General features: G+C 45.5%; 1 protein-coding gene across 2 annotated transcripts in view; it reads right to left on the bottom strand.

Moving 5' to 3' along the window:
* Positions 1–23,441, bottom strand: part of LOC121282643 (calpain-5-like) — a 171,609-nt gene that overhangs the window by 12,882 nt on the left and 135,286 nt on the right. The gene's annotated exons all lie outside the window — the stretch shown is intronic.

Below are 23,441 nucleotides of genomic sequence, written 5' to 3'. Positions count from 1 at the left end.
TGTTGCCAATTGTTTTAATGTTAAAATGTATGGAATTATTGAAGATAGAACATGTGGCATTCAAAACCTGCAGTTAAAAAGATTACCATACAGGCAAAGGGCTTCACCACAGTACCTGTGTCCTATAGGCAACAGGCAGCCCAGCTTCCAGTGACCATCCTGACTGGTAAAGGACTTTGTCTTCTGGGCTGAGACTGGTTACAAAAAATCAAGCTCAACTGGTCTGAAATATTTCACTTGAGAGCAGGAGGAGTTCCTGAACTGCTAAGGAAATACAACAGTGTATTTTGTGATGTATTAGGGAAGTTTAAAGGCTTGAAAGCAAAAATATATATGGATTCTCAGGTGACACCCCGTTTCTTTAAGGCCAGACCTGTGTCTTATGCCTTAAAGGAGAAGGTGGATGCAGAACTGTGCCAGTTAGAAAAACTGGGCATCATCCAACCAGTCCAGTTTTCGGAATGGGCAGAGCCCATAGCCCCAGTGGTGAAGACTGACAAAACCATATGCATTTATGAGGACAAAAATTGACCATGAACAAGGCAGCCAAACTAGATAAATATCCACAAATATGCAAAGCTAGCTGGAGGCAAATCCTATACAAAACTGGACATGAGCCATGCTTACCAACAGTTAGAGCTGGATAGCATGTATAGAGGATTAACACGTTAAGTAACCATTAACACGCACAAGGGTCTGTATCAATATACTACATATACCATCTTCCAAAGGACAATGGAGAGTCTTTTGCAAGGACTTCCCCGAGCACTAGTATACCTAGATGATGTTCTGATCGCAGGGTCAACTGAAATCGAATACTTGACCAACCTGGAGGAGGTGCTAAGAAGATTCTTGGAAGCTGGTGTATGATTAAAGAAAGAGAAATTTACATTCCAAGCCCCAGAAGTTACTTACCTGGGTCACAGGGTGGATGCTATGAGTTTGCATCCGGTAGAAGAGGAAATTAAGACAATCAAAGATGGTCCCTCTCTGTCTGGTGTAACTGAACTCGACTCCGTTCTGGGCATGATCAATTACTATAGCTGCTTCTTGCCAAACTTGTCAACAGTATAAGCACCAATACACTTGTTGTTAAAAAAGAATCATCATTGGTCATGGAATTCACAACAGGAACAAGCCTTTGTGAAAGTTAAGAAGCTATTACATTCATCATATTTACTGGTACACTTTGACCCATTGAAAGAATTGGCATTAACATATGATGTCTCTCCTTATCATGTAGGAGCCGTGATAGGATGGAAGATGAATCAGAAAGGCCAATTGGCTATGTCTCCATAACCCTCTCCACAGCTGTGAAGGGCTATTCCCAACTAGAAAAGCAAGACTTATCTGTGGTATTTGGAGTAAAGAAATTCCACCAGTACCTGCATGGATGACATTTCACCATTAATGAGTTTATTCAGTGAGGATAAAGCCATTTCGCCAATCGCATCAGCAAGAATTCAATGTTGGGTTTTGATATTATCTGTGCATGAGTATACCTTTATGTATCATCCTGGTTTGCATATTGCAAACGCGGATGCACTCTGTTGCCCCCCCATTACCAGGTGGCATTATACATGCTCTAGTGTTGCAAGAAGTTGTGCTTGTACTGAATTTCTTGGATTCTTCGCTGTGTGTGCACAAAGCAAATTAGGAGATCCAATTTTGTCAGAGGTTAGAGACCTTGTATTGCATGGGTGGTCAAATTCATTGGTGTCTGAAGATTTGAGACTATTCCATGCCCAAAAAAACAGAGTTGAGTTGTCAAGATGGAATCTTGTTGTGGGGATATATTCACAAGGAAGAGAACCACTCTTGGCAGAGCTTCACAGTGCACATCCAGGCATATCGAAGATGAAAATGCTTGCGCGAAGCTATGTCTGGTGGACAGGCATTGAAAGCATGGTCAAGCACTGACTCCATTGTCAGCAAAAAGAGAAGTTGCCTGTTTCAGCTCCACTGCATCTGTGGGAGTGGCCTGGTCGACCCTGGGTTAGACTACATTTTGATTATATGGGATCATTCTTAGGTGCCATGTTTTTATTGATCATTGATGCGCATTCTAAATGGATGGATATGAATGAAGTCAGATCACCAACATTGAATGCAACTATTGAAAAGTGCGTCAATGTTTCAATATACATGGCCTACTGGAAGTCATCATTTCGGATAATGTACAGTCTTTACCAGTGCAGACTTTCAGGGATTCATGGGTTTAAATGGAATCAGACATATTGAAACAGCACCAAATCATCCCTCATCAAATGGATCAGCTGAAAGAACTGTGTAAACTTTCAAATCTGGAATGAAGAGGTGATCAGAAGGTACTCTAGAAACTCAACTTTCCAGCTTTCTTCTCAATTATCGTACGATGCCTCATTCGACTACGGGTTCAACACTGTCTGAATTATTGATGAAATGCCCTTGCATACAAGGTTAAGTCTGGTGTTTCCAAACTTAGAGGGGAAGGTAGGGAAGAATCAGAGTAATCAAAAATTGAATCACAATATACAGCAAGGGGTAGAAAATCTCACTGGGGCCTGCCAGCCTGAGATCCCAAACCTAACTGGTTGTCTGGGTCTATTGTTGAACACCTCCTTGATATCCTCAATGCAGTACCAACGGTGGCCACCACTCCTGGCAGTGCTCCTGGTACTGCAGAGCTGCCAGCCTCCAATTGCCTGGCAGCTTTATGAGGCAGGACTTCCACCTGGAGAGGGGTGGAAGTCTTGTCTCATAATAATTAAGGGCCCACCATCCGAAAATTAAAGAACAGCAAGTCAGCCATTTACACTGGGGTGCGGGGAGCCATCAGTTTATAATCCAGTCCATAGACTTGGCAAATCAAATCTGTAATAATAGTGTGGAGGACAAGTTCATGGAATGTACACAAGATATTTTCTAGATTCAATTAGGAAACATTTTGGATCTAGTATTGTGCAATAGGAAAGGTAAGTTAATAACCTTACAGTAAAGGAATCTCTACGGAAGAGCGATCACAATATGATTGTATTTTGTATTGAGCTTGAAGGTGACTTAGCTAAGTTCAAAACTAGTCTTAAGTCTAAACACAGCAAATATCTGTGTTTAGCTACATACATAGGTATGAGAGGTGAGCTGACTAAAAATAAAAAATAAATAAAACAATAAACTAAAAATAAAGCAGGCAACTACACACTAGTCAGTCTGACTTCAGTGGTACGGAAACTTTTGGAAACTATGTCTGGGATTTTCCAGCCTCCTCGTGGCAGGTTCCGCCATGGGAGATTCAGCGGCCCAACCAAAAAGACTTTTGATGGAACTGAATGATCCTGGTGGCAGGCAGGGCTGGAAAATCCCACCCTGTAGTTTGGGGCAAAATCAATAGCCGCTTAGACAAATGCAGGATTATTAAGGAAAGTCAGCATGGGTTAATTAAGGGAAAACATATTTAACTAACTTGTTGGAGTTTTTTCGAGGAGGTAAAAGAGAAGGTGGATAGGGGCAAAGCTGTTGATTTGATGTGCATGGATTTTCAAAGGCATTTGATACAGTGCCACACAGCAGACTTGTGAGGAAAATCCTAGCTCATGGAACAAAAGGGAAAGTAGGCACTTGGATAAGAAATTGATTGACAGTGACAGGAAATAGATAGTAGTGATAAATGGTTGTTTTTTAGATTGGAGGAAGGTTTGTAGTGGAGTTCCCCAGGGGCCAGTGTTGGGATCCTTGCTCTTCCTGATCTATATCAATAACCTAGACTGTGGTGTTCAGGGCATAATTTCAAAATTTGCAGATGATACAAAGATTGGAAACAATGTCAAGTGTGATGAGGATAGTCTTGAACTTCAAAAGGATGTAGACATGTTGGTAGATTGGGCAGATTGAGCAGACAAGTGGCAGATGAAGTTCAATGCAGAGAAGTGTGAGGTGATTCACTTTGGCAGGAAGAATGTGGAGAGACAGTGTAAAATAAAGAGAGAAACTCTAAAGGAGATGTAAAGTACCTATTTTTATTTCTTGGACTGTGGCTTTAAAAACTACCATGGCTACATTTTTAAAGAGTTTCAATGGAGCAGGAAGAAGAAAATCTACAACATTGTTATTATGGAACAGTTTGTGCCAGGTTGGACAACATAGTGCTGGAATGGAGACCTGATTTAAGAGGGAACTGCCTAGTGACAGCATTTTGATTGGCTCCTGACCAAGTGGCCAGGTTCTGTGTGAGGATAGTCCAGTAGATCAGCTCCTAGCCTGAAAAGAAAAAAGATCTGAAATCTCTCTCTCCTGTGTTTTGTAACACTCCAGTAATCCTGCCATAGTAGCTAGCTGGCTATTCCTCACATTGCTGTATCCTACTTTCTTTGAGAGTCCCCAGTCAGGAGGAAAAGGGGGAAAGTCACCAGTTGAGACATTAAAAGCGAGTTTCAACCAGAGAACCACAGACTGCAAGTGCTGGGAGACCACCTTGTGTCAGCCTGCAAGAAATTTGGAAGAAAGCAATCAAAGTCAACCCGTCTAATCCTGAACCCCAGATTGGTGCTATTGAACTGTTTTATCTCACCCTTAAAATCCATGTTTTGTGTGTTTTATGTGTGTGTGTGTTTGTGTATAGGAGTTTAAAAAGGGGTAGAGGCAAGTTATAGAGTTAAAAATTAACAGTTCATATTTCTTTCTTTTGCCACTAGTTCCAGACAATTTGTTTAATAAATAGTTATTTACTTGTTAAGTTTACAAATCTTTGTATTCTTTTAACCTAAATTAGAAAGTTAGGTAGAATTGGGGCAACTTGGTGATTAAACTTCTCACATTTGTCACAGCTCAGGGAGCAGTGGGGCTTGATACTACAGTTCACTATCCCCAGTGAATCGTGACATGTATATGAACACAAGTCATTGAAGATGACAGGGCATGTTGAGAGAGCAATTAATAAAGCATATAGTATCTTAGGGGTATTGAGTGCAAGAGGAAGAAGGTCATGTTGAACTTGTATAAGACACTAGTTAGGCCTCATCTGGAGTACTGTGTCTAGTTCTGGCCACCATTCTTGAGGAAGGATGTGACAGCATTGGAGAGAGTACAGAGGAGATTCACAAGAATGATTCCAGGGATAAAGAACTGTAGCTATGAGCATTGATTGGAGAGGTTGGGACTGTTTCCCTTGGAGAAAAGAAGGCTGAGAGGAGACTTGATAGAGGTATTCAAGATCCTGAGGGCTGTGGACAGGGTAAATCATGAGAAACTGTTCTTACTCAAGAGACCAGAAAGAACTAGAAGGCACAGATTCGAAATAATTCACAAAAGGAGTAATAGTGATGTCAGGAATTTTCTTTTCCAACCACCTTCTGGGTGGCAAGAAACTTCCTGGGAAGGTGGTGGAGGCAGGTTCAATCGAGTACTCAAAAGGAAACTGGACTTCTGTTTGAAAAGAAAGAATGTACAATAAGACAGGGAATAAGACAGAGGAGTGGGACTAGGCAGAATGCTCTTTCAGAGAGCCAGTGCAGACTCGATGGGCCAAATGGCCTCCTTCTGCACTGTAAATATTCTGTGATTCTGTGACTAAGTTAGATTAGAAAACTATATTAAAAGATATGACAGCGGATAATCAATTGCTCTATTTAAAAAAAATGAATGCATAATTTGCCACAAATATACATTCCATTACGGCACAAAAAATTCAAAGTAAAAAAGGTTCAACTGTGGCTGACAAACAGTTAAAGAATGTATCACATCAAAGGATGAGGCTCATAATGTTGGCAAAAAGAGCATTAAGCCTGAATATTGGGAGGCTTTTAGAATTCAGCAAAGCAAGACCAAGAAATTGCTAAGAAGCAGTTCATCGCAAGTTCACTCGAATAATTCCTGGGATGAAGGGGAAAGGGTGAGCAGGTTGGGCCTATACCCAGTGAAGTTTAGAAGAATGAGAGGTGATCTGATTGAAGATCCTGATGGTACTTGATCGGGTGGATGCTGAGAGAATGTTTCCCTTTCTGAGGGAGTCTAGAACCAGGGGACACAATTTAGTAATTAGGGGTCTTCCATTTAAAACTGAGGTAAGATTTTTTTGCTCTTAGAGGGTTGTTATTCTGTGGAATTCTCTTCTCCAGAGAGCAGTGGAGGCTGGGTCATTGAATATTTTCAAAGCTGAGTCAGGCAGATTTTTGATCAGTAAGGGAGTTTAGGGTTATGCAGGGCAGCCAGCAAAATAGAGTTCAGGCCACAATCAGATCAGCCATGATCTTATCGAATGGTGGAGCAGAATTAATGGGCCGAATGGCTTACTCCTGCTCTTAATTGTTATGTTCTTGTGAAAGGGAAAAGAGAGTATGTGTGTAGTCTAGCAAGAGACAAAAAAAGTTTGTAAATGTTTCTATATGTATGTGAAAAGGAAGCGATTAGTGAGTAATTATATGAACATTAGTGTTCATTAGTGGGCCTATTAGAGGCAGACAGGTGAAATTATAATGGGAAATAAGGAAATAGCAGAGATAAATACATTGCATTTGACAGTAGAATACACAAAAACGTTCCAAAAATAATGGGGATACCAAGGGTCTAATGAGAAAAGGAGGTTAAGACAACAATATGAGTAAAGAAATAGTACTGGAGAAATTAATGGACAGAAAACAGACAGTGGAAATAAACAGAACATTTTCAGGTTGGCAAGGTGTAACTAATGTTGTACCTCAAGGGTCAATACTTGAGCCTTAGCCTTTACAATCTATATTAGTGAATTAGATGATATATCCAACTGTGGTGATGGTAATTGATGCAGAAAGGTGGAGTTGAGGTAGGAGACATCATGATATAATTGAAGGGCCAACTCTAGCTCCTATTTCTTACATTTATCTGTTCATCTCTCAAATCCTGGCTGATATCTACTCTTGTGAAATGCAATGGGATGCTTTGCTGCTTAAAAGGTGTTACACATCAAAGTGAAAGACACAATAAGGAGCAATAAATTAAACATTTTAAAAAACCAATGAAATTAAATGATATAAATGAAACAGATATTGGAGAAAAAAATATTTACAAAAATGGAACTCCCTGTATCTTGTCAGTAGTGTTAAAGTTCCATTATCAAAAGTTGCTGAGGGTTTGCTATGATTTAAACAAACTGGAGATCAGGACAAACAAATCAGAAATTTAAAAAATGTTAAGACTATACATGCATACTTCCTGATTCATATGCAAAGGAACAGATTCATCTTGACGGAATCACTATGGCCTAATTACTCTTATTGCATCCATTCTATTGAAGTAGTTGTACACAAATACCCTCATTGGGCTCTGCAATTAAGATTCGCAAGAGGACAGCAGAAACACACATACAAATGTGGAAATCAGAAATTGAACTAAACACAGTTGACATTTGAATAAGATGCAATAGTAGCCATCAAAAGTGAGCCGGATAAATACTGAGAGGAGGAAAAAATTACAGAGATGCGGGGAAAGAGCAGGAGAGAAAGATTACCTGGATTGTCCTTTGAAAGAATTGGCACAAACTTGATGGATGAATGACCCCTTTTTGTGTTGCACTATTCTATGCGCGGAATTGTCCCAGATTTGCACTGTGTGGTAGCAGGCAGGTAAAATGCTGTTTTCTCTGTCAGCCGTGATGGTGGGTTTTCACGCCATATCATTCCAAACCCGTCAAATTATTTATGCATTGCAGGGAAACACACCATTTCCATGGTGGGCGGACTCTCATCCGCCCACTCACCATCACCTCACTGCTTCATCACACCAGGTGCCATATTTAAAGCCCAGCCGCAGCACCACATCACAATGCTCCCAACCCACGACTGCTGCAGGGAAGATGTCCACGAAAGGCAAAAAGACTGCAAGCCCCCCAGGTTTAGCGATGTATCACTGGAACACCTTCTGGGTGCCATGGAGGCCTGCTTGGATGTACTCTAACCTGCTCTGGCTACAGGATGGGCAACGGCATGCCCAACCAGGCTTGGAAGGCGATGGTAGTGGTGATCAGTGCCAACACCCTTCAAAAGAGTACAGCCATTCAGTGCCACAAGAGGATGGATGATCCCCTCTGTTCCACCAGGGTAAGTCACTTTTCTCATCACCCTCAACTCACACACTCACAAACCCATCACACATCACACATCCACAGGGATCTCACTCACTGCCAGTTCAAGGGACATCACCATTCACTCTCTCACACTTATCATCATTGTCCTCATCCCATCCATGGGACCACTCACCAACTACACATACCAGGTATACTTATCATATGGCCTGGCAGGCGTCCTGCTTACACCTTCTCCATCTCTACTAATGCAGGACAAGCTGGCTCACTACAGGGAGATGTCTCAGACTGCTGGAGGAAAGCCTGAAATCAAAGTCCTCATGGATTATGAAAACAGAGCCATGCAACTGGCTGGTGAGGATCTGGACTGGTCCGGTGCTGTCGTTGAGGTCGGTACTCTTCTAAGTGAGAGTCTAGCAGTGCAACATACATCAGACAACCATGCTGCGAGTAATGCGCCCTGTTTCACAGGCCACTGCCATGCACAAATTATCTCCCCTTGCTTCCACAGACACATTTGGAAACAGCCGATGAGTCCATGACTCAGGGCCTCCAATCAAGCCCTGAAGAAACCCCTGAAGAGGAAGCTGAAGGCACCTCCTTGAAGTCCCATCACAGTGCTCACCCACACCCTCCACCAGCGCAGAGACACATACCTGGGTGGGACTTAGCTATAGAATAGCCTTGGGGTCACAATCTGGTGAGCACATTGCACTGTCTGATCCACTGCAAGCAGGAGCACGGACTTCCCAGGTGTCTGCTACTCGGAGGACTGCTGGAGGCCAGAAATTTGCTGAGTTCGAGTCAGATGATGGGCCTCTGGACTCAGTCATGACACAGTTGCTGGGGCTGCAAAGGCAAGCTCAGGAACATCAGGAAAGGATGTCCGCTGCACTCCTCAGATCGCAAAGCACAATGGAGGAGTCCATCCACCTTCATTCTGAGGTGATAGCGCCGGCATGCCAACGCACCGAGGTCAACACTAGTAGAATGGTGGGCGCCATTGAGATCTTGGTCCAGGATGTTGCTCCTGCACTGCTGCACAGACTCAACTCCATTGCTGTTGCCATAGTTGGCCTCCAACAATGTGCATACGAGAGGGGTGCCAGGCAGCTCAATCTCACTCCAGCTACCTCTGCTCCTCAAGGAGTCAGCCTGGGGCCCTCAGGCACCCATAAGGAGGAGGATCAGCAGGTGCACACCCCAGGGCCATCCATCTAGGTGACTCCGGGAGTGTCCAGCCCATCCAAATCCTCTCTTCCAGTGACTTTGGCAGCTCCAGCTCCCCAGGCTGAGGAGAGTGGCACTGCCACATGGCAGGACCCCGAAAGCAGGCAGGAGAGCTCTAGAGGCCAACTGCCAAGGTCATAACAGCCAAGGCGTTGCAGTCAGCAAGTTGCCTCCAGCTCCACTGTGAATGTCTGGGGAGCACCAAGATGTAGCAGCAGGGTTAGGAAAGTTAAGAAGAATTAGTTGCATTGTGGGCACGGATGTTAATCACTTGTACCTACTGTTCAGTATCATCAGTAAACTCCCATGAATGTCCCCCTGCCTATGGCTCCTTATTCTGATGATCAGTGTTCATGTCACTCAGGTGTGAAACCTTTGTGCACAAGATAAAGGCAGGTATCTCAGTCCAGGGCCTCTTCCCTGTGCTCTGTGCAGCCTTCAGACCAAAGTGATGGTCCAGCCTTGCACTCCCTGGACACATTACTGATGCCTGCTCCTCGGCGGTGCTTGTCATTGCTGCCAGAATGTAGTGGGCAGGTGTCACAGAGTTCCATCGTTCTCTCTGTGTGCTCTCAACACCTTTAAGGTTGGGCTGGCCTCCATCACACCAGCATCTGTGACCAGTGACGCTGTGCTCCTAAAGGGCTCAGTTGCAGGAGGTAGACAAAGGATCAGATGCTTCTGAAGTTTCATGGCTGCATCTCTATGATATGATTCTGATCACAGAGCGCAACCAAGATGCCCTCAGCCAGACAGGAGTCAGACATTCTAAGAAGCTATGTGAAGATCTATGAAGTGTCCTCACTGATTGTCGTCATTGTCTTCCTGCAATCAAGCGACTATTAGGGCCTCCGTCTCCATGACAGGAGCATTATCATAGAGGGCATATGTGCTGCTATAAGCCAGACTGGAGTCAAACGTTCACAGATGCGATGTGAGGAACTATAGGGTCTGCTCACTGCATGTTGTCATCATCCTCCACATATCTAGCAGCTATGAGGGCCTCCCAAGCACACCTGCCTCATCTAGCCAGTGCGAGGGCCTCACCCCCATCATCATCACCTTCAACGATATGGATTGAGATCTGAATATTAAAGGGTATAGGACATTTAGGAAGGACAGGAAGTGAGGAAAAGGTGAATAGGTGGCTCTGTTGTTAGTGATTATATTAGCACATTAGAGAGGGATGACCTAAGTTCAGGAAACTAGGGTGTGGAAACAGTTTGGGTTGAGATGAGAAATAGTAAAGGCAAGAAGTCACTTGTGGGAGTCGTGTACAGGCCCCTAACAGTAACCACATGGTAGGATGGAGCATAAAGGATAAAATAATTGGAGTTTGTCAGAAAGGCACAGCGATAATCATGGGAGATTTTAATTTGCATATAGGCTGGAAAATTCAGATGAACAAACATAGCCTAGAAGAGAAGTACACTGAATGTTTTCAGGATAGTTTCTTAGAACAGCATTTTCTGGAGCCAACCAGAGAGCAGGCTTTAATAGACCTGGTATTGTGCAACGAGATGGGAAAAATTAATGATCTCATAGTGAAGGTGCCCCTAGGAAACAGCGACCACAATATGATTGAATTTTACATTCAGTTTGAGAGAGAGAGGAGTGGATCCAAAACTATGTTTTTAAACTTAAATAAAGGCAATTATGAGGGCATGAAAGCTGAGCCGGCAAAAGTGAACTGGCAAATTAATTTAAGGGATAGGACAATAAAGATGCAGTGGCAACATTTAAGGAGATTTTTCAGAATACACAGAATGGATACGTTCCTACGAGTAAGAAAAGTCCAAGGGACAGACACCATCCATGGTTAACTAGAAAGGCTAAAGATAGTATCAAACTTTAAGAAAAAGCATACAATCGTGCAAAGACAGGTAGGTGGTTGGACAGGATATAAGGAACAGCAAAGGATGACCAAAAGACTAATAAGGAGGGAAAATTAGAGTATGAGAGAAAAACCAAAAATATAAAAACAGATGGTAAGAGATTTTATAAATATTTAAAAAATAAGCAAGTTAATAAAGTGAGTGTTGGTCCAATAGAAAGTGAATCTGGAGAATTGATAATGGAAAACAAGGAGATGGCAGATGAATTGAACAGGTATTTTGCATTAGTTTTCACTATAGAAGATACAAGTAACATCCTAGAAGCAGCTATAAACCAGGAAATGGAAGTGGGGAAGGAAGTCAGGAAACCAGAGAAGTAGTAATGGGTAAATTGTATGAGTATCTTGCAGGCTGACAAGAGCCAGGGTCCTGATGGATTTCATTCTAGGGTCTAAAAAGGAGTGTCTGGTGAGATAGTCGATGCATTGGTTTTAATTTTCCAAAACTCCCTAGATTCAGGCAAGATCCCATTAATTTGAAAGATTGCAAATGTAATTCCATTATTCAAAAAGGGAAAGAGGCAGAAAGCGGGAAAGAATAGCCCAGTTAGATTAACATCATTTGTAGGGAAAATGTTACATGCTATTATTAAAGAAGTTATAGCAGGGCACTTGGATAAGCTCAAGGTCATCAGGCAGAGGCAACATGGTTTTGTGAAAGGGAAATCGTATTTAAACAATTTATTGGAGCTCTTTGAGAAAGTAACATGTGCTATGGATAAAAGGGGAGAGGATATATTGTACTTAGATTTCCAGAAGGCATTTAATAAAGTGCCACATCAAAGGTTATTGTGGAAAATAAAAGCTCATGGTATAGGGGGTAACATATTAACCTGGATAGAAGACTGGCTGGCTAACAAGAAGCAGAGAGTAGGCATAAATGGATCTTTTTCAGATTGGCAAGATGCAACACGTGGTGTGGCACAGAGATCAGTGCTGGGACCTCAACGGTTTACAATTTATATAAATGACTTGGATGAAGGTATGGATGGGATGGTTGCCAAATTTTCTGATGACACAAAGATAGTTAGGAAAGTAAGTTGTGAAGAGGACATAAGGAGGCTACAAAAATACATAGATAGATTAAGTGAGTGGGCAACGATCTGGTAAATGGAGTATAATGTGGGCAAATGTGAAATTGTCCATTTTGGCAGGAAGAATAAAAGAGAAGCATTTTATCTAAATTATGAGAGATTGCAGAGCTCTGAGGTGCAGATGGATCTGCGTGTCCTAGTGCATGAATCACAAAAGGCTAGTAGGCAGATACAACAAGAAATTAGGGAAGCTAATAGAATGTTATCATTTATTGTGAGGATAATTGAGTACAAAAGTGTGGAGGTTATGCTTCAGTTGTACAAGGCACTAGTGAGACCACATTTTGAGTACTGTGTACAGTATTGGTCACCCTATTTAAGGAAGGATGTAAATGCGTTGGAAGGAGTTCAGAGAAGGTTTACCAGACTAATACCTGGAATGGGTGGGTTGTCTTATAACAAAAGGTTGGACGGACTAGGCTTGTATCCACTGCTGCTTAGAAGAGGTAGAGGTGACTTGATTGAAACATGTAAGATCCTGAGGGGTTTTGACAGGGTGGATGTGGAGAGGGTGTTTCCTCTTGTGGGAGAATCTAGAATGAAGAGTCACTGTTTAAAAATAAAGGGTCATCCATTTAAAACAGAGATGAGGCAAAATTATTTCACTCAGTGGGTCATGAGTATTTAGAACTCTCTTCTTGAAAAGGTGGTGGAAGCAGAATCTTTGAATATTTTTAAGGCAGAGGTGGATAGATTCTTGATAAACAAGGGGTGATGGATTATCGGGGGTAGGTGGGATGCAGATTTGAGGTCTCTATCGGATCAACCATGATCTTATTAAATACTAAGCAAGCTCAAGGGGCTGAGTGGTCTACTCCTGTTCCTTGTTTGTATGTTCATTTGTCCTCGCCCTCATCCCCGTCGGCATCCTTCTCATCGGAGGAGACCTCCAGATCCTCTGTCTCCTCCTCAGCCAGCTCCTTTCCCCATTGCAGCACCAGGTTGTAAAGGGTGCAGCAGACAACGACGATGTGACACCCTCTGTGGCCTATATTGCAGAGCTCCACCAGACTGGTCTAGGCACCAGAACCTCATTTTCAGCACTCCAATGGTCTGCTCCAGCAAGCTGTGAGCTGCAGCATGAACCTCATTATACCTTCGCTCTGATTAAGTCTCAGGCCGCTGCACAGGTGTCATCAGTCACGACCTCTGCACATAGCCCTTGTACCCAAGGAGCCATCCCTGCAGCTTCTGTGGACCTTGAAGAGCTCAGGGATCTGTGACCGGCTGAGGATGGAGGAGTCGTGCACGCTCCCTGGAAACCGTGCACACACCAGCGGGATGCGCTTCTGGTGGTTACATACCAGCTGCATATTCAACGAATGGAACCCCTTGTGGTTGAAGTAGTTGACCGTGTGTTACGATGGAGACCTGAGTGCCACGTGAGTGCAGTGAATTGCACCCTGCACCTGTGGGAAACCCGAGATTGGGGGGAATCCAATCGCTCTTGCATCCTGGCTATCCTAGCCTCGGGCAAAGTGCACAACGTTGTGTGCCCTGGCAAAGATGGCATCTGTGACCTCATTGGTGCATTTATGGGTGGAGGCTTGTGAGATCCCACAGAGGTCACCTGTGGAGCCCTGAAAAGAACCACTGGCATAGAAATTGAGCGCTGCTGTCATTTTCACAGCCACTGGCAGTGGATGCCCTCCATGTCCCCGTGGCACCAAATCCTGAAGCAGGTGGCAAATGTGACCAGCCAGTTTCCTAGACATGCGCAGTCTTCTGCAACACTGGTTCTCGGTCAGCTGCAGGAATGAAAGGTGGCGTCAATAGACCCTGGATGTCACTAGGCGCTGACCTGTGACTGCTCACTGTTGGTTTTTGATGGCGTACGTGGGAGCCCCAGCTGCCCCTTCTTCTAGAGGGTGTTGCTCCTCCCTCTGTGTAGCCAGGAGCCTCAGTTGCTCTCTCCTTTGTTGTCTCCGCTCTCTGTAGGCAAACAGCTAATTCACCAGGCTCCATGCTCCTGATGTACTACTCCTGCATGATGAAAGAGAGAGAAAAGTGGATTAGCATGGGTGTACTAAGAAACTGTCCTGGTTAAGTCCTAAGTCTTCCTGGAGTGCTGGCCATCCTTTGGATGGCCAGAAATGAGTGCACTGCATGGCTGCTTGAGACCCAACCTACCTCGCCCACTCCGCCTGACCGATTAGCTGCAGCTTTGCCCTTTGAACTGCATGCTGTGCTCTCAGCTCAGGCGCAGGCATTCTCCTAACCCGCACTGCAAGGCAGCGCTGTTAGCTTGAACCAGGGAGCTGCTGGTTCATTCTGGAATGTTGACATTGCAAGGGACAGTTCAGCAGAGACTGCCCTACGGCCAGCTTTAGCAAGGAGATTGTACAATGAGTACAGTCCGTACAACTGTTCTGCAGCCCACTAAAACACTCATGACTTTGCAGCCTATGCCGGGCCAGGGTGGGGTGGGTGGCGGTGAAAAGCTCTGGAGCGCTTAGTGGCACTTTGATGCTTCTGCGTTGCTTGAGTGGGCAGATAAGCTAGAAGCCCGACACCAATCATATCAATGGCTGAGCTTGAACTGTCTCAGCTGTCTCACTTTATATAATGCGTGGCCAATTCCCTTGACCACCCTACCTGCCACCCCGAATGAATGTGTGCTATCTTCAACTGCAAGGCAGCCCTTGTCCCTAACACAAGTTACCTCAATAACAGGGTTGCTCTTGCCACCCCGCCACCAGCTCCCACCAAAAGTCACCTCAATGGCAGGGCTGCCCTTGCACACCCCACAAGTCGCCTCAACCTTAAGGAGCCCTTGAGCACCACCCCCCCCAAACAATGCATTTCAAGCTTGAAGTCCAATAAGCAACCCTGGTGAGTGCTGCACATCATTGCTGTGTACTCACCTCTGAGTTCCCCTCAAAGTGCAGCTAGCCAAGTACATGTCTTTTATATGCTGTTGTGAAACACGTTGGTGTGCTGTCCTGCTGCCTTGGATGGTCAATCCAGCAGGGGGGACAATTCCAGCAGGCTGGCCTAATAATGATATGCAGATGTATTACAATGAGGTTCCTGACATCCGATGGCAGGAAACGTGGCTCGCCAACAGCAGGCTGAATGTACAATTGCAAACTGGTTTCATGGTTTTGTCTGCTTACCCCACCAAACACGCCCGACACTGGTGGGCACAGAAAATCCTAGCCCATGATTCTGAGTGCGCTGCTTCATTCTTTGGATCATTCCATTAAAATCCAATTATTAATGGTCACATTATTCAGGTGATTAAAGCTTGTCACTTTAAAAAATGGATTACTTGCGGATGCTTTAATTTTGTAGTACAGTATTAACTTCCGAGCACATTTGGTTGCACTACTGCTCAGTGCCTGCTGGTGTTTGTCAAAATTGTTCCCAGCACCACCGGCAGGAATATGTCTGTACTGCAGCCTCCAACTCCTTACAGTCCAGCCATTGGTCAATCGTATCCTGTGAACCTTGGAGAATAACCAGCTATTTCAGTTACCAGGGATGAAATTTAGATAGCTGTGTAAGTAATAGTTTAAACCCATTTCCCAAATACCTAAAACTTTACGGCAGCATGTCCTGCAATACATGTCGATAGTTTTGCAGTTAAATGCAAACAGCAGCCCTGTGTACATGAAAGTGTCTGTTGGCAAAGGTAGACAAAGACCAAATCTGGAATTTCTCCATTGTTAGGTGCATTTTAATGACCGCAAATTAAATAGTGCAATTCACTTAGCAGATCTTTTGGAATTAATCACTTTCAACAGATTCACTTTTTTTTCTGTGTGAATAGTTAATTAACTAGCTGGTGCCAGAATGCAATATTATCACTTCAAAGAGTTAAAACAGCAAAAATGGGCAGCAACAAATTCAATGTCATTCAATAACTCAATTGGGAATAGGTTCAGTGCATTGAGCATGTATATTTTCCACCATTTCTTTTACAACCAACATGTGATGTTGAAAGCTGTTGATAAAAGCAAACCTTTCCTTGACAAGACCACAGCCTTCTGATGCTACATCACTGTGCATTAATCTGTAAGAATGTCACTATTTGGACATGGCTTCCCAGCATTTTAAAGCAGAAGTCATACAATATGGTGTTGAAGTCCTAGGTTTATTTAAACAAGTGGAAATCAATCGAATAATACATATGCAACACTGTAACATGTGCAATGAGCTGATTCTACATTTTAAAAAGTAGATCTCACTAGGAGTCTGCTATGAACTTGTTCACTGGACTTAAGTCCTGTACCCAGATCAGTGGACCTGTGATCCAGATGTGGTACTGAAAGGTAAGTATTGTGCACAGCATTGGAAGTAAACCCATGAAAAACAAAGACATACTGCAATGCTTTCTTGTGGTGATCTATTGCTGAGAGATGATAGTAATCATCTCTTGGGGATGGCTGAATCATTAGTTGTAGGCTGTGTTTTAAGTACGCTGGGCCACTGGAAGCTGTGTGAAGGTCGTGCTGATCACATATTGTTTCAAATATATTCATTTCAAAATCAATTAAGTTAATTGGATTGTACTGACTGCGCAGTTTTAATTGGGGGAGCCATGTGAATTCATGAGGGAGTGATCAGTTAGAGTCTTGCAATTATAAAATAATTTTGTGCTCGTGAGAGACTTCTTGAGTGGCAGGAGGCTAATTGGGTAAGATGCAATGTTGAAGCAGAGTGGGCTTGTACTTGCAAGCTCAGGTGACTAAGTGAGAATTCATTCTAATGAATTAAGTGCAGAACAGCACAGGAGTGGTTACATCAGGAGCTAGGTTAGTGATGTGTGCTATATGTATAATATGGAACATCATAGACCTCTAAAGTATCCAGCAGGAATACACATGCACGAAGTGGCTAAATGTTGTGCTCTTCATGAAGTGGATTACAGGCCTTGGGGATCAGCTGGCTCTACATTACAACATATGTGAAGAGGTAAAGTTTTCAGAAGATACATGGAGTAAGAGAAGAGAGGATTCTTCACTACAGGAAATTGGTCTGACTTATCACTCAGTGTCCACACATTGCATAAAGGATGGATGTAAACATTTTTATTCAAGGTAAAGAGTTTGGCATACCAGCAATAAAGAGAGAGTAGTAAACATTAGATTTGAAAATGAAGTTTATGATAAATGTAGCAGGAGACTACAAATAAATCTGCAAACATTAAAAGTAAAGAATCAAAAGGAAGATTAAGAAGGCTATAGAGGAAATATAAAAGAAGACTGACATCCCATATAAAGAGAAATAAGGATTTCTGAAAGCACATAAAAGGTAGTTAAAAGAGTGGTGAAAGTAATTAGAAATGACTTTGTCAAAAATAGAGATCTAGGACAGGATTTTCCTCTGATAAGGGGAAATATAGGGTTGTTTCTGGGTCCTGAACATGGCCAGGGGAGAAACAGTCACCGGTCCCAATTTTTAAGGGGGCGTTCTCTTAAATCATCTGAAAATGTATTTTCCATTCAATTAAAGATGGTAGGTGGTGTTATGGCACAGCTAATGGTAAATACTGAGCTGCTCAAATCCCAAAAGGAAACTTGAAACAACTGCCACAACTGTTATGCAACTTGTATAAAGCTCGAGATGCGTGCCTTGCATTCAGTAGTAATAAGACCACCAAGTCATATAGGTTTCTTACAAAACTAACTTAAAGCTTTATTAATAGAAGAAATGATTTTAAGTACACATATAGATTGACAAATTACCACCATGATAACTTCTAAACCCCCTAGTTAATCTAACTCCCAGTTACACTTTCGTTAAGGCAACAGTAAGAGACATAGGCTTAAAAGAACCAGGCAAAGAAACAAGATATCATGAACAATCCAATTCAAAGTGAGCTTTCTTAACTTCAGTTCTTTGCAGACAGCAGCTTGAAGCGTAAATGCTAAAGGCTTTTTCATATTTGTTTTGGATCTTAGAACACCTTCCCTTACACACAGCTTTCTCTTCTTTAGACATATGATGTCCTTTGAATGCAAATTCAATGTTTTTGGACTTTACCTTTCTAATAATAAAAATCTCTCATAGTACAAATTTTACAGGTAATCTTTGGGAAAAATAAACACACTGGGCAGAATTTTCCAGTTGGCATGCGGGGGCGGGCCCTGCATGTCTGTGCATAAAATGACGCGCAGTGATGTTGAGTGAGCATCTCGACATCACCGCGCACTGTCACGATATTTTGTTGGAAGGCGCGAGATGAGATCTGCTGCGCGCCTGCCATTAATTAACGGGCCACCAAAAATCAATGCCAATTTTTCGGCGCTCGTGCAATCTTCGGGTCGGCGCACAGGCAAAACGGGAAGGTGGATAGGACTCATTTTTATAAACCTCATCCACGGTGGGATAAGGGGGCTCACTGGGATCGCGAGTGTGCTTTCTCAAGTATTGATTTTTCAAAATTATTGTGATCTGCAATACTTCAAAACACATACCAGCTGCTTTGTCTCAGGTTAGCACTCTGCAGTGAGGAATCTTTTTTGGGCCTACAGGTTTCTGGAAGCCTTCCCATAGCCTGGAAATGGGAGCTGAACTCTCCATTGGAGGCACCTCTTCTGAGGAGGAAGGTAGGGCTAGAAGGGGGAGGAGCCCAGGAGTGCACATTCAGCCTCCAGGGGAGCCACCTTTGGGAGGACAGGCGAAGGCAGGATGGAGAGGTAGACCAAGGCGGAAGGGGCTGCAGAAGGCATCACTATCCTGCTGCCAGGGTATACAGGCGGCGAAGCAGCTACCTCAATATGTCTGAGGTGCAGTGCCAAAGGAGGCTCTGTCTCGCAAGGGAGACAGTCAACTCTACCTGTTAGATGATTTGGCCTGAGATTTCTGCTAACTGTGTGGGTGGGCACCCCAGGCCAGTGACTCTAAAGGTCACAGCTGCCCTCAACTCCTATGCCTCTGTCTCCTTCCAAGGGTGATCTTTGCAGTGTCTCCCAATCAGCTGTCCATACTTGTGTCAAGCAGGTTACAGATGCTCTGTTTAGGTGTGCATTGACCTTCATCCACTGCCGTTGGAACCAGGCAAGCCAGACACAGCAAGCCAGAGGCTTCGTGGCCATTGCTGGCTTCTCCTGCGTCCAGGGTGCAATAGGCTGCACACATGTGGCCATTAAGGTGCCAGCTGGTGAGACCGGAGCCTTCGTCAACTGGAAGGGCTTCCACTCCATGAACGTGCAGATAGTATGTGATCACAGGATGCTGATTCTGCAAGTCTGTGCAAGGTACCCAGGCAGCTCCCACGACGTCTACATCCTCAGACACTCCCAGGTGCCGGGGCTCTTCAGTGCTCTGGCTTGGCTGGATGGTTGGCTGCTGGTTGACAAGGGCTATCCCCTCAGAAGGTGGCTCATGACACCTCTCCGCCATCCAAGAACAGAAGCTGAGCAGCGGTACAATAGGAGCCAGGGCACCACAAGGGCTGTGGTGGAGAGAACCATTGGTCTTCTCAATATGCGCTTCCGATGCCTGGACTGCTCAGGGAGCGCGCTCCAGTACCCCCCAGATCGTGTCTCAGTGATAGTGGTTGCACGCTGCACTCTCCGCAATCTTGCACTGGAAAGGGGGGACGCTGTGGACGATAAAGACATCGACGCAGTGTCTGCAGCTGCACACGGACAGCCCAGCAGTGAGGATGAGCACACACAGGGAAATGCTGAGGGGCTAGACGCTGACCTGGGCATACTGCAGGGAGGCAGGGACACCCAGAAGGCTTTAATCCAATGAACCTTCAGCTAGCTCACCACAGATGGACCATCAGGACAAGCCTGGGCTGTCGGCTCCATACTCGATACCTAAGTGCCAAATCTTCCAGATTAGGAACAGTAACTAAGGGCCTTGTTAATAAAGCTGAATGTCCCACAAAGCACTCATAATATTTTTTGGAAACCTTACACATGCGGAACAAAAGAGGCACCCTCAGCCATGGTCACATATTTGAATTTAATATCACAGGCAAAGAAAGGTAATGGAACAAAATGACAAGGATGTTCCAATTCAAAGCAAATCATAAAGACCTCATCTTGGGCCAACACCAAAGCACCAGTGATAAACCCGTGGTGTGCCTAAGGTGCCTTATGTTTACGTTTCTGGGTGCTGCAACTTGATGCTGTTCCATCGCTGGGAGTGGCATCTGAGACAGCCTGCTGACTCTGCTGTCCTGTTGGCCTTGATGACCTTGGCGGATGTCCTCTGGCCCGTGGAGCCTGTGCTGGCCCCGCCTGGGAGGGAGCTGACAGTTCCACAGCTGGCATCTCCCCAGTCGCCGCAGCCTCACCGGATGCTATGGTCACTGGGAGAGGGCCGGAGGAACCGCCGCCTTCATTCGGAATGCCCTGAGAGGAGCCCGCAGTGATGACAGGCAGCTGCTGCGCTGACGTAAGGTCACTTCGGACCTCCTTGCTCACTATGGATGGATGGGCACCAAGCTGGGAAACTCGGTGCCCTGACCGTCTCCCATACAGGCACTGACCAGCTGAGGTCAATGCCAATGTGAGGGCTTGCTAATCAGAGCGCATCCCCAGGAATCCCTGACCGGTCTCCTGGAGGAGCCTCTCCACAAGAGTCACCATTCTCTCCATGGAGGACGCATGGCGTTCGGACATGTGGCTCATTGTTTCAGCGATCATCTGTGTAGACTCCCCCACCACAGACACCAAGCCAAGCATAGCCTCATGTATCTCCCCCAGATGCTCCCGCACACCCGTCCGCATTTCCTGCCCCTGCTGCGTCGTTGACAACTCCAGGGGCACATCATCAGGCACCGACTGAGCATGTGCCTGGTCCCCTGCAGTCCTCCAACTGCTGGCGCCATGGGCACTCTCCGTCTCTGCCAGCTCCTCCAGCAACTGTGAAGTGCCCTCACCGCTGTGCCCTGGGACACTAGCCGATGCTCTAATTCCCATCGAGGTGCTAATATCTGCGCTGGTGCCTGCCTGGCAGAGATGGTATGACACTGGTGAGTCTTCAGGGCCCTCAGGTGTGAGGGGGACCTCTGCTGCCCCTTCTCTCGGCCCTGCTCCGCTGACGCTGAAAGGAAGAACAAGGACGTTGGATCAGTTGACGTGGAGACAATGTCAATGTGCATCCCTGTCCCCCAGATCATTATGTGCTCATCCTTCCATAAGCAATGGTCAAGCCATATTGCAAAATGAAATCACTTAACATTCAGCAGTGCTATGGCTGTTGGGAGAACCTCACTGCTAGGCATACATACCTGACCGTGGCACCTCAGCCTCACCAACACGAGTGGACCTGGGCGCATAGCACCTCTCCAAATCTAGGGCCTCCTGCTCAAACTGACTGAGAATGGCTAACTGCGCCTGGCCGCTGCCAGTCCTCACACACTCTGCCGCGTTATGAGCATCCTTGTCCTGAAAATGAGAGAAGAGCATTGATCTGTGCAAATCGTACATGGACTCTCTTCGCCCACGGCCTACCCCAACCAGAGTGGGACATATCAGGTCCCCAGTGCCTCTTCACCTCGCTGCTGCCAAACACTCACACAAAGATGCTAGGCCTGTTCCCCAGCCCCCCACCCCAGCTACACGCTGCCTACATCACATTAGGCGCCACATGGTATATCCTTCCATAGCAAGGAGGCGCAAGCACATGGAGCACAGGGGGCAGCAGATAGTTCGTTGCCATGCCGCCTTGAAGCTCCCCTCTCAGCATGTCATCATCCCGCAGTTCAAGCACAGCACCCTAGGTGCAGCTCCTCCAGGTTGCCCCCAAACCAGTCATGTGGGTCTCAGTGTACCACATGCTGTGGGGGCAGAACCCATCTCTTCACCATCCTCTCAGGGTGACCTCGGCATGGACAGTACCTGCTGACCCACTCAGCAAAGGACACATACCGTCAATGATTCAATGCAGTCACTACACTCAGACTTGGGCGGGGGGGGGGTTGCAGCAGGGGGAAAGCCGACCTGCTGGTTAAGTGACCAATGCGAATATTGTCCTCACCCTTCCAGAGCGCAACAAGTCGTTGAAGGGCTTGCAACACTAGATCCAGGTGCGCCGCACACGTCGCAGGAGCTCACCACCTCCGCCACCTCCTCCCAGGCACGTTTCATCATGTTGGGGGGCCTCCTTCTCCCATTCTGGGGAACCAGCACCTCCCGCCGTGCTGCCACCTCCTGAGGAGGGCAGCAAGGCAGTCATCGGAAAAATGAGGGGCGCACTGATTCCCCCCCCCGGCCCTACCCTCCGGTCTGGCCTGCCCCGATGGCCTACCCTCCAGCCTGGCCTGCCCCGATGGCCTACCCTCCAGCCTGGCCTGTCCTGATAGACTACCCTCCAGCCTGGCCTGCCCCGATGGCCTACCCTCCAGCCTGGCCTGCCCCAATAGCCTACCCTCCGGACTTGCGTCACCTCCATTGCCCCTCTGCAGAGCCCTTCACCCAGCCATTGCGAGCAGCCTTTCCAATGTTGTCTGTACACCTACTTAACATTTCAGACCTAGTTTATCTTTTGACACATCAATGCCTTCAGACCAGTTGCCTTTAATTCAATTAAGTCACACCCACACACATACACGCAGACAAACCCTTGGACACTATTACTCTACTTTACAATAAATTCCAATAATGTTATGAAAATTATTATATCTTCCTGACCATGGTCTCAAAGCTGGAAGGCCAATTAGAGGTATTTGAGCTTAAAAGGATAAGAGGCTGCAATAGAAGGTAAGTAAAGCTAGGGGCACTTCAAAATGGAGACATTCTCTCTCCAACCGTTTGGACTTAAATTAGAACATGACTTTTGCAGCCAAGCCGTCACTGTAGGGTGGGGAGCCTGTGACTGCTGTGGCACCTAGGGAGGCCCCTAGGGGAGCCTGGAGGCTGACTGGAAAATCCCAGTCAGTCCCCTTTAAGTGGCTTTTATGGGCTACTCATTGCATGCTGCCTCCTGGAAAATACCCTGGAAGCAGAATGAAGCTGAGGAACCAGCACACCGGCCAGTGGGGCTTTATTTAGCTCATGTTTGCCTCTGTTTCTGGCACTAGTGGGAGCTCAAAATCCTGTCCTTGAGGTTGGCAAGACCGTTCGCGATAACAGTGCTGAGAATGTGGCTATGGGCGTGTAAAGGGTGAAGTTGAGTGAATACAGCAGTGCAGATAAATTAGAGGAGAGGGGATGTGGAATTTATGTGAAAGTTGAAATCGCCAAAGTTGAGAATAGTTTGGCGCAGAGGCAACATGAAGAAGGGA

The sequence above is a fragment of the Carcharodon carcharias genome, chromosome 9 (assembly GCF_017639515.1).
Source record: "Carcharodon carcharias isolate sCarCar2 chromosome 9, sCarCar2.pri, whole genome shotgun sequence".
NCBI lineage: Eukaryota > Metazoa > Chordata > Chondrichthyes > Lamniformes > Lamnidae > Carcharodon > Carcharodon carcharias.
This window is presented reverse-complemented; position numbering and strand designations above follow the sequence as displayed.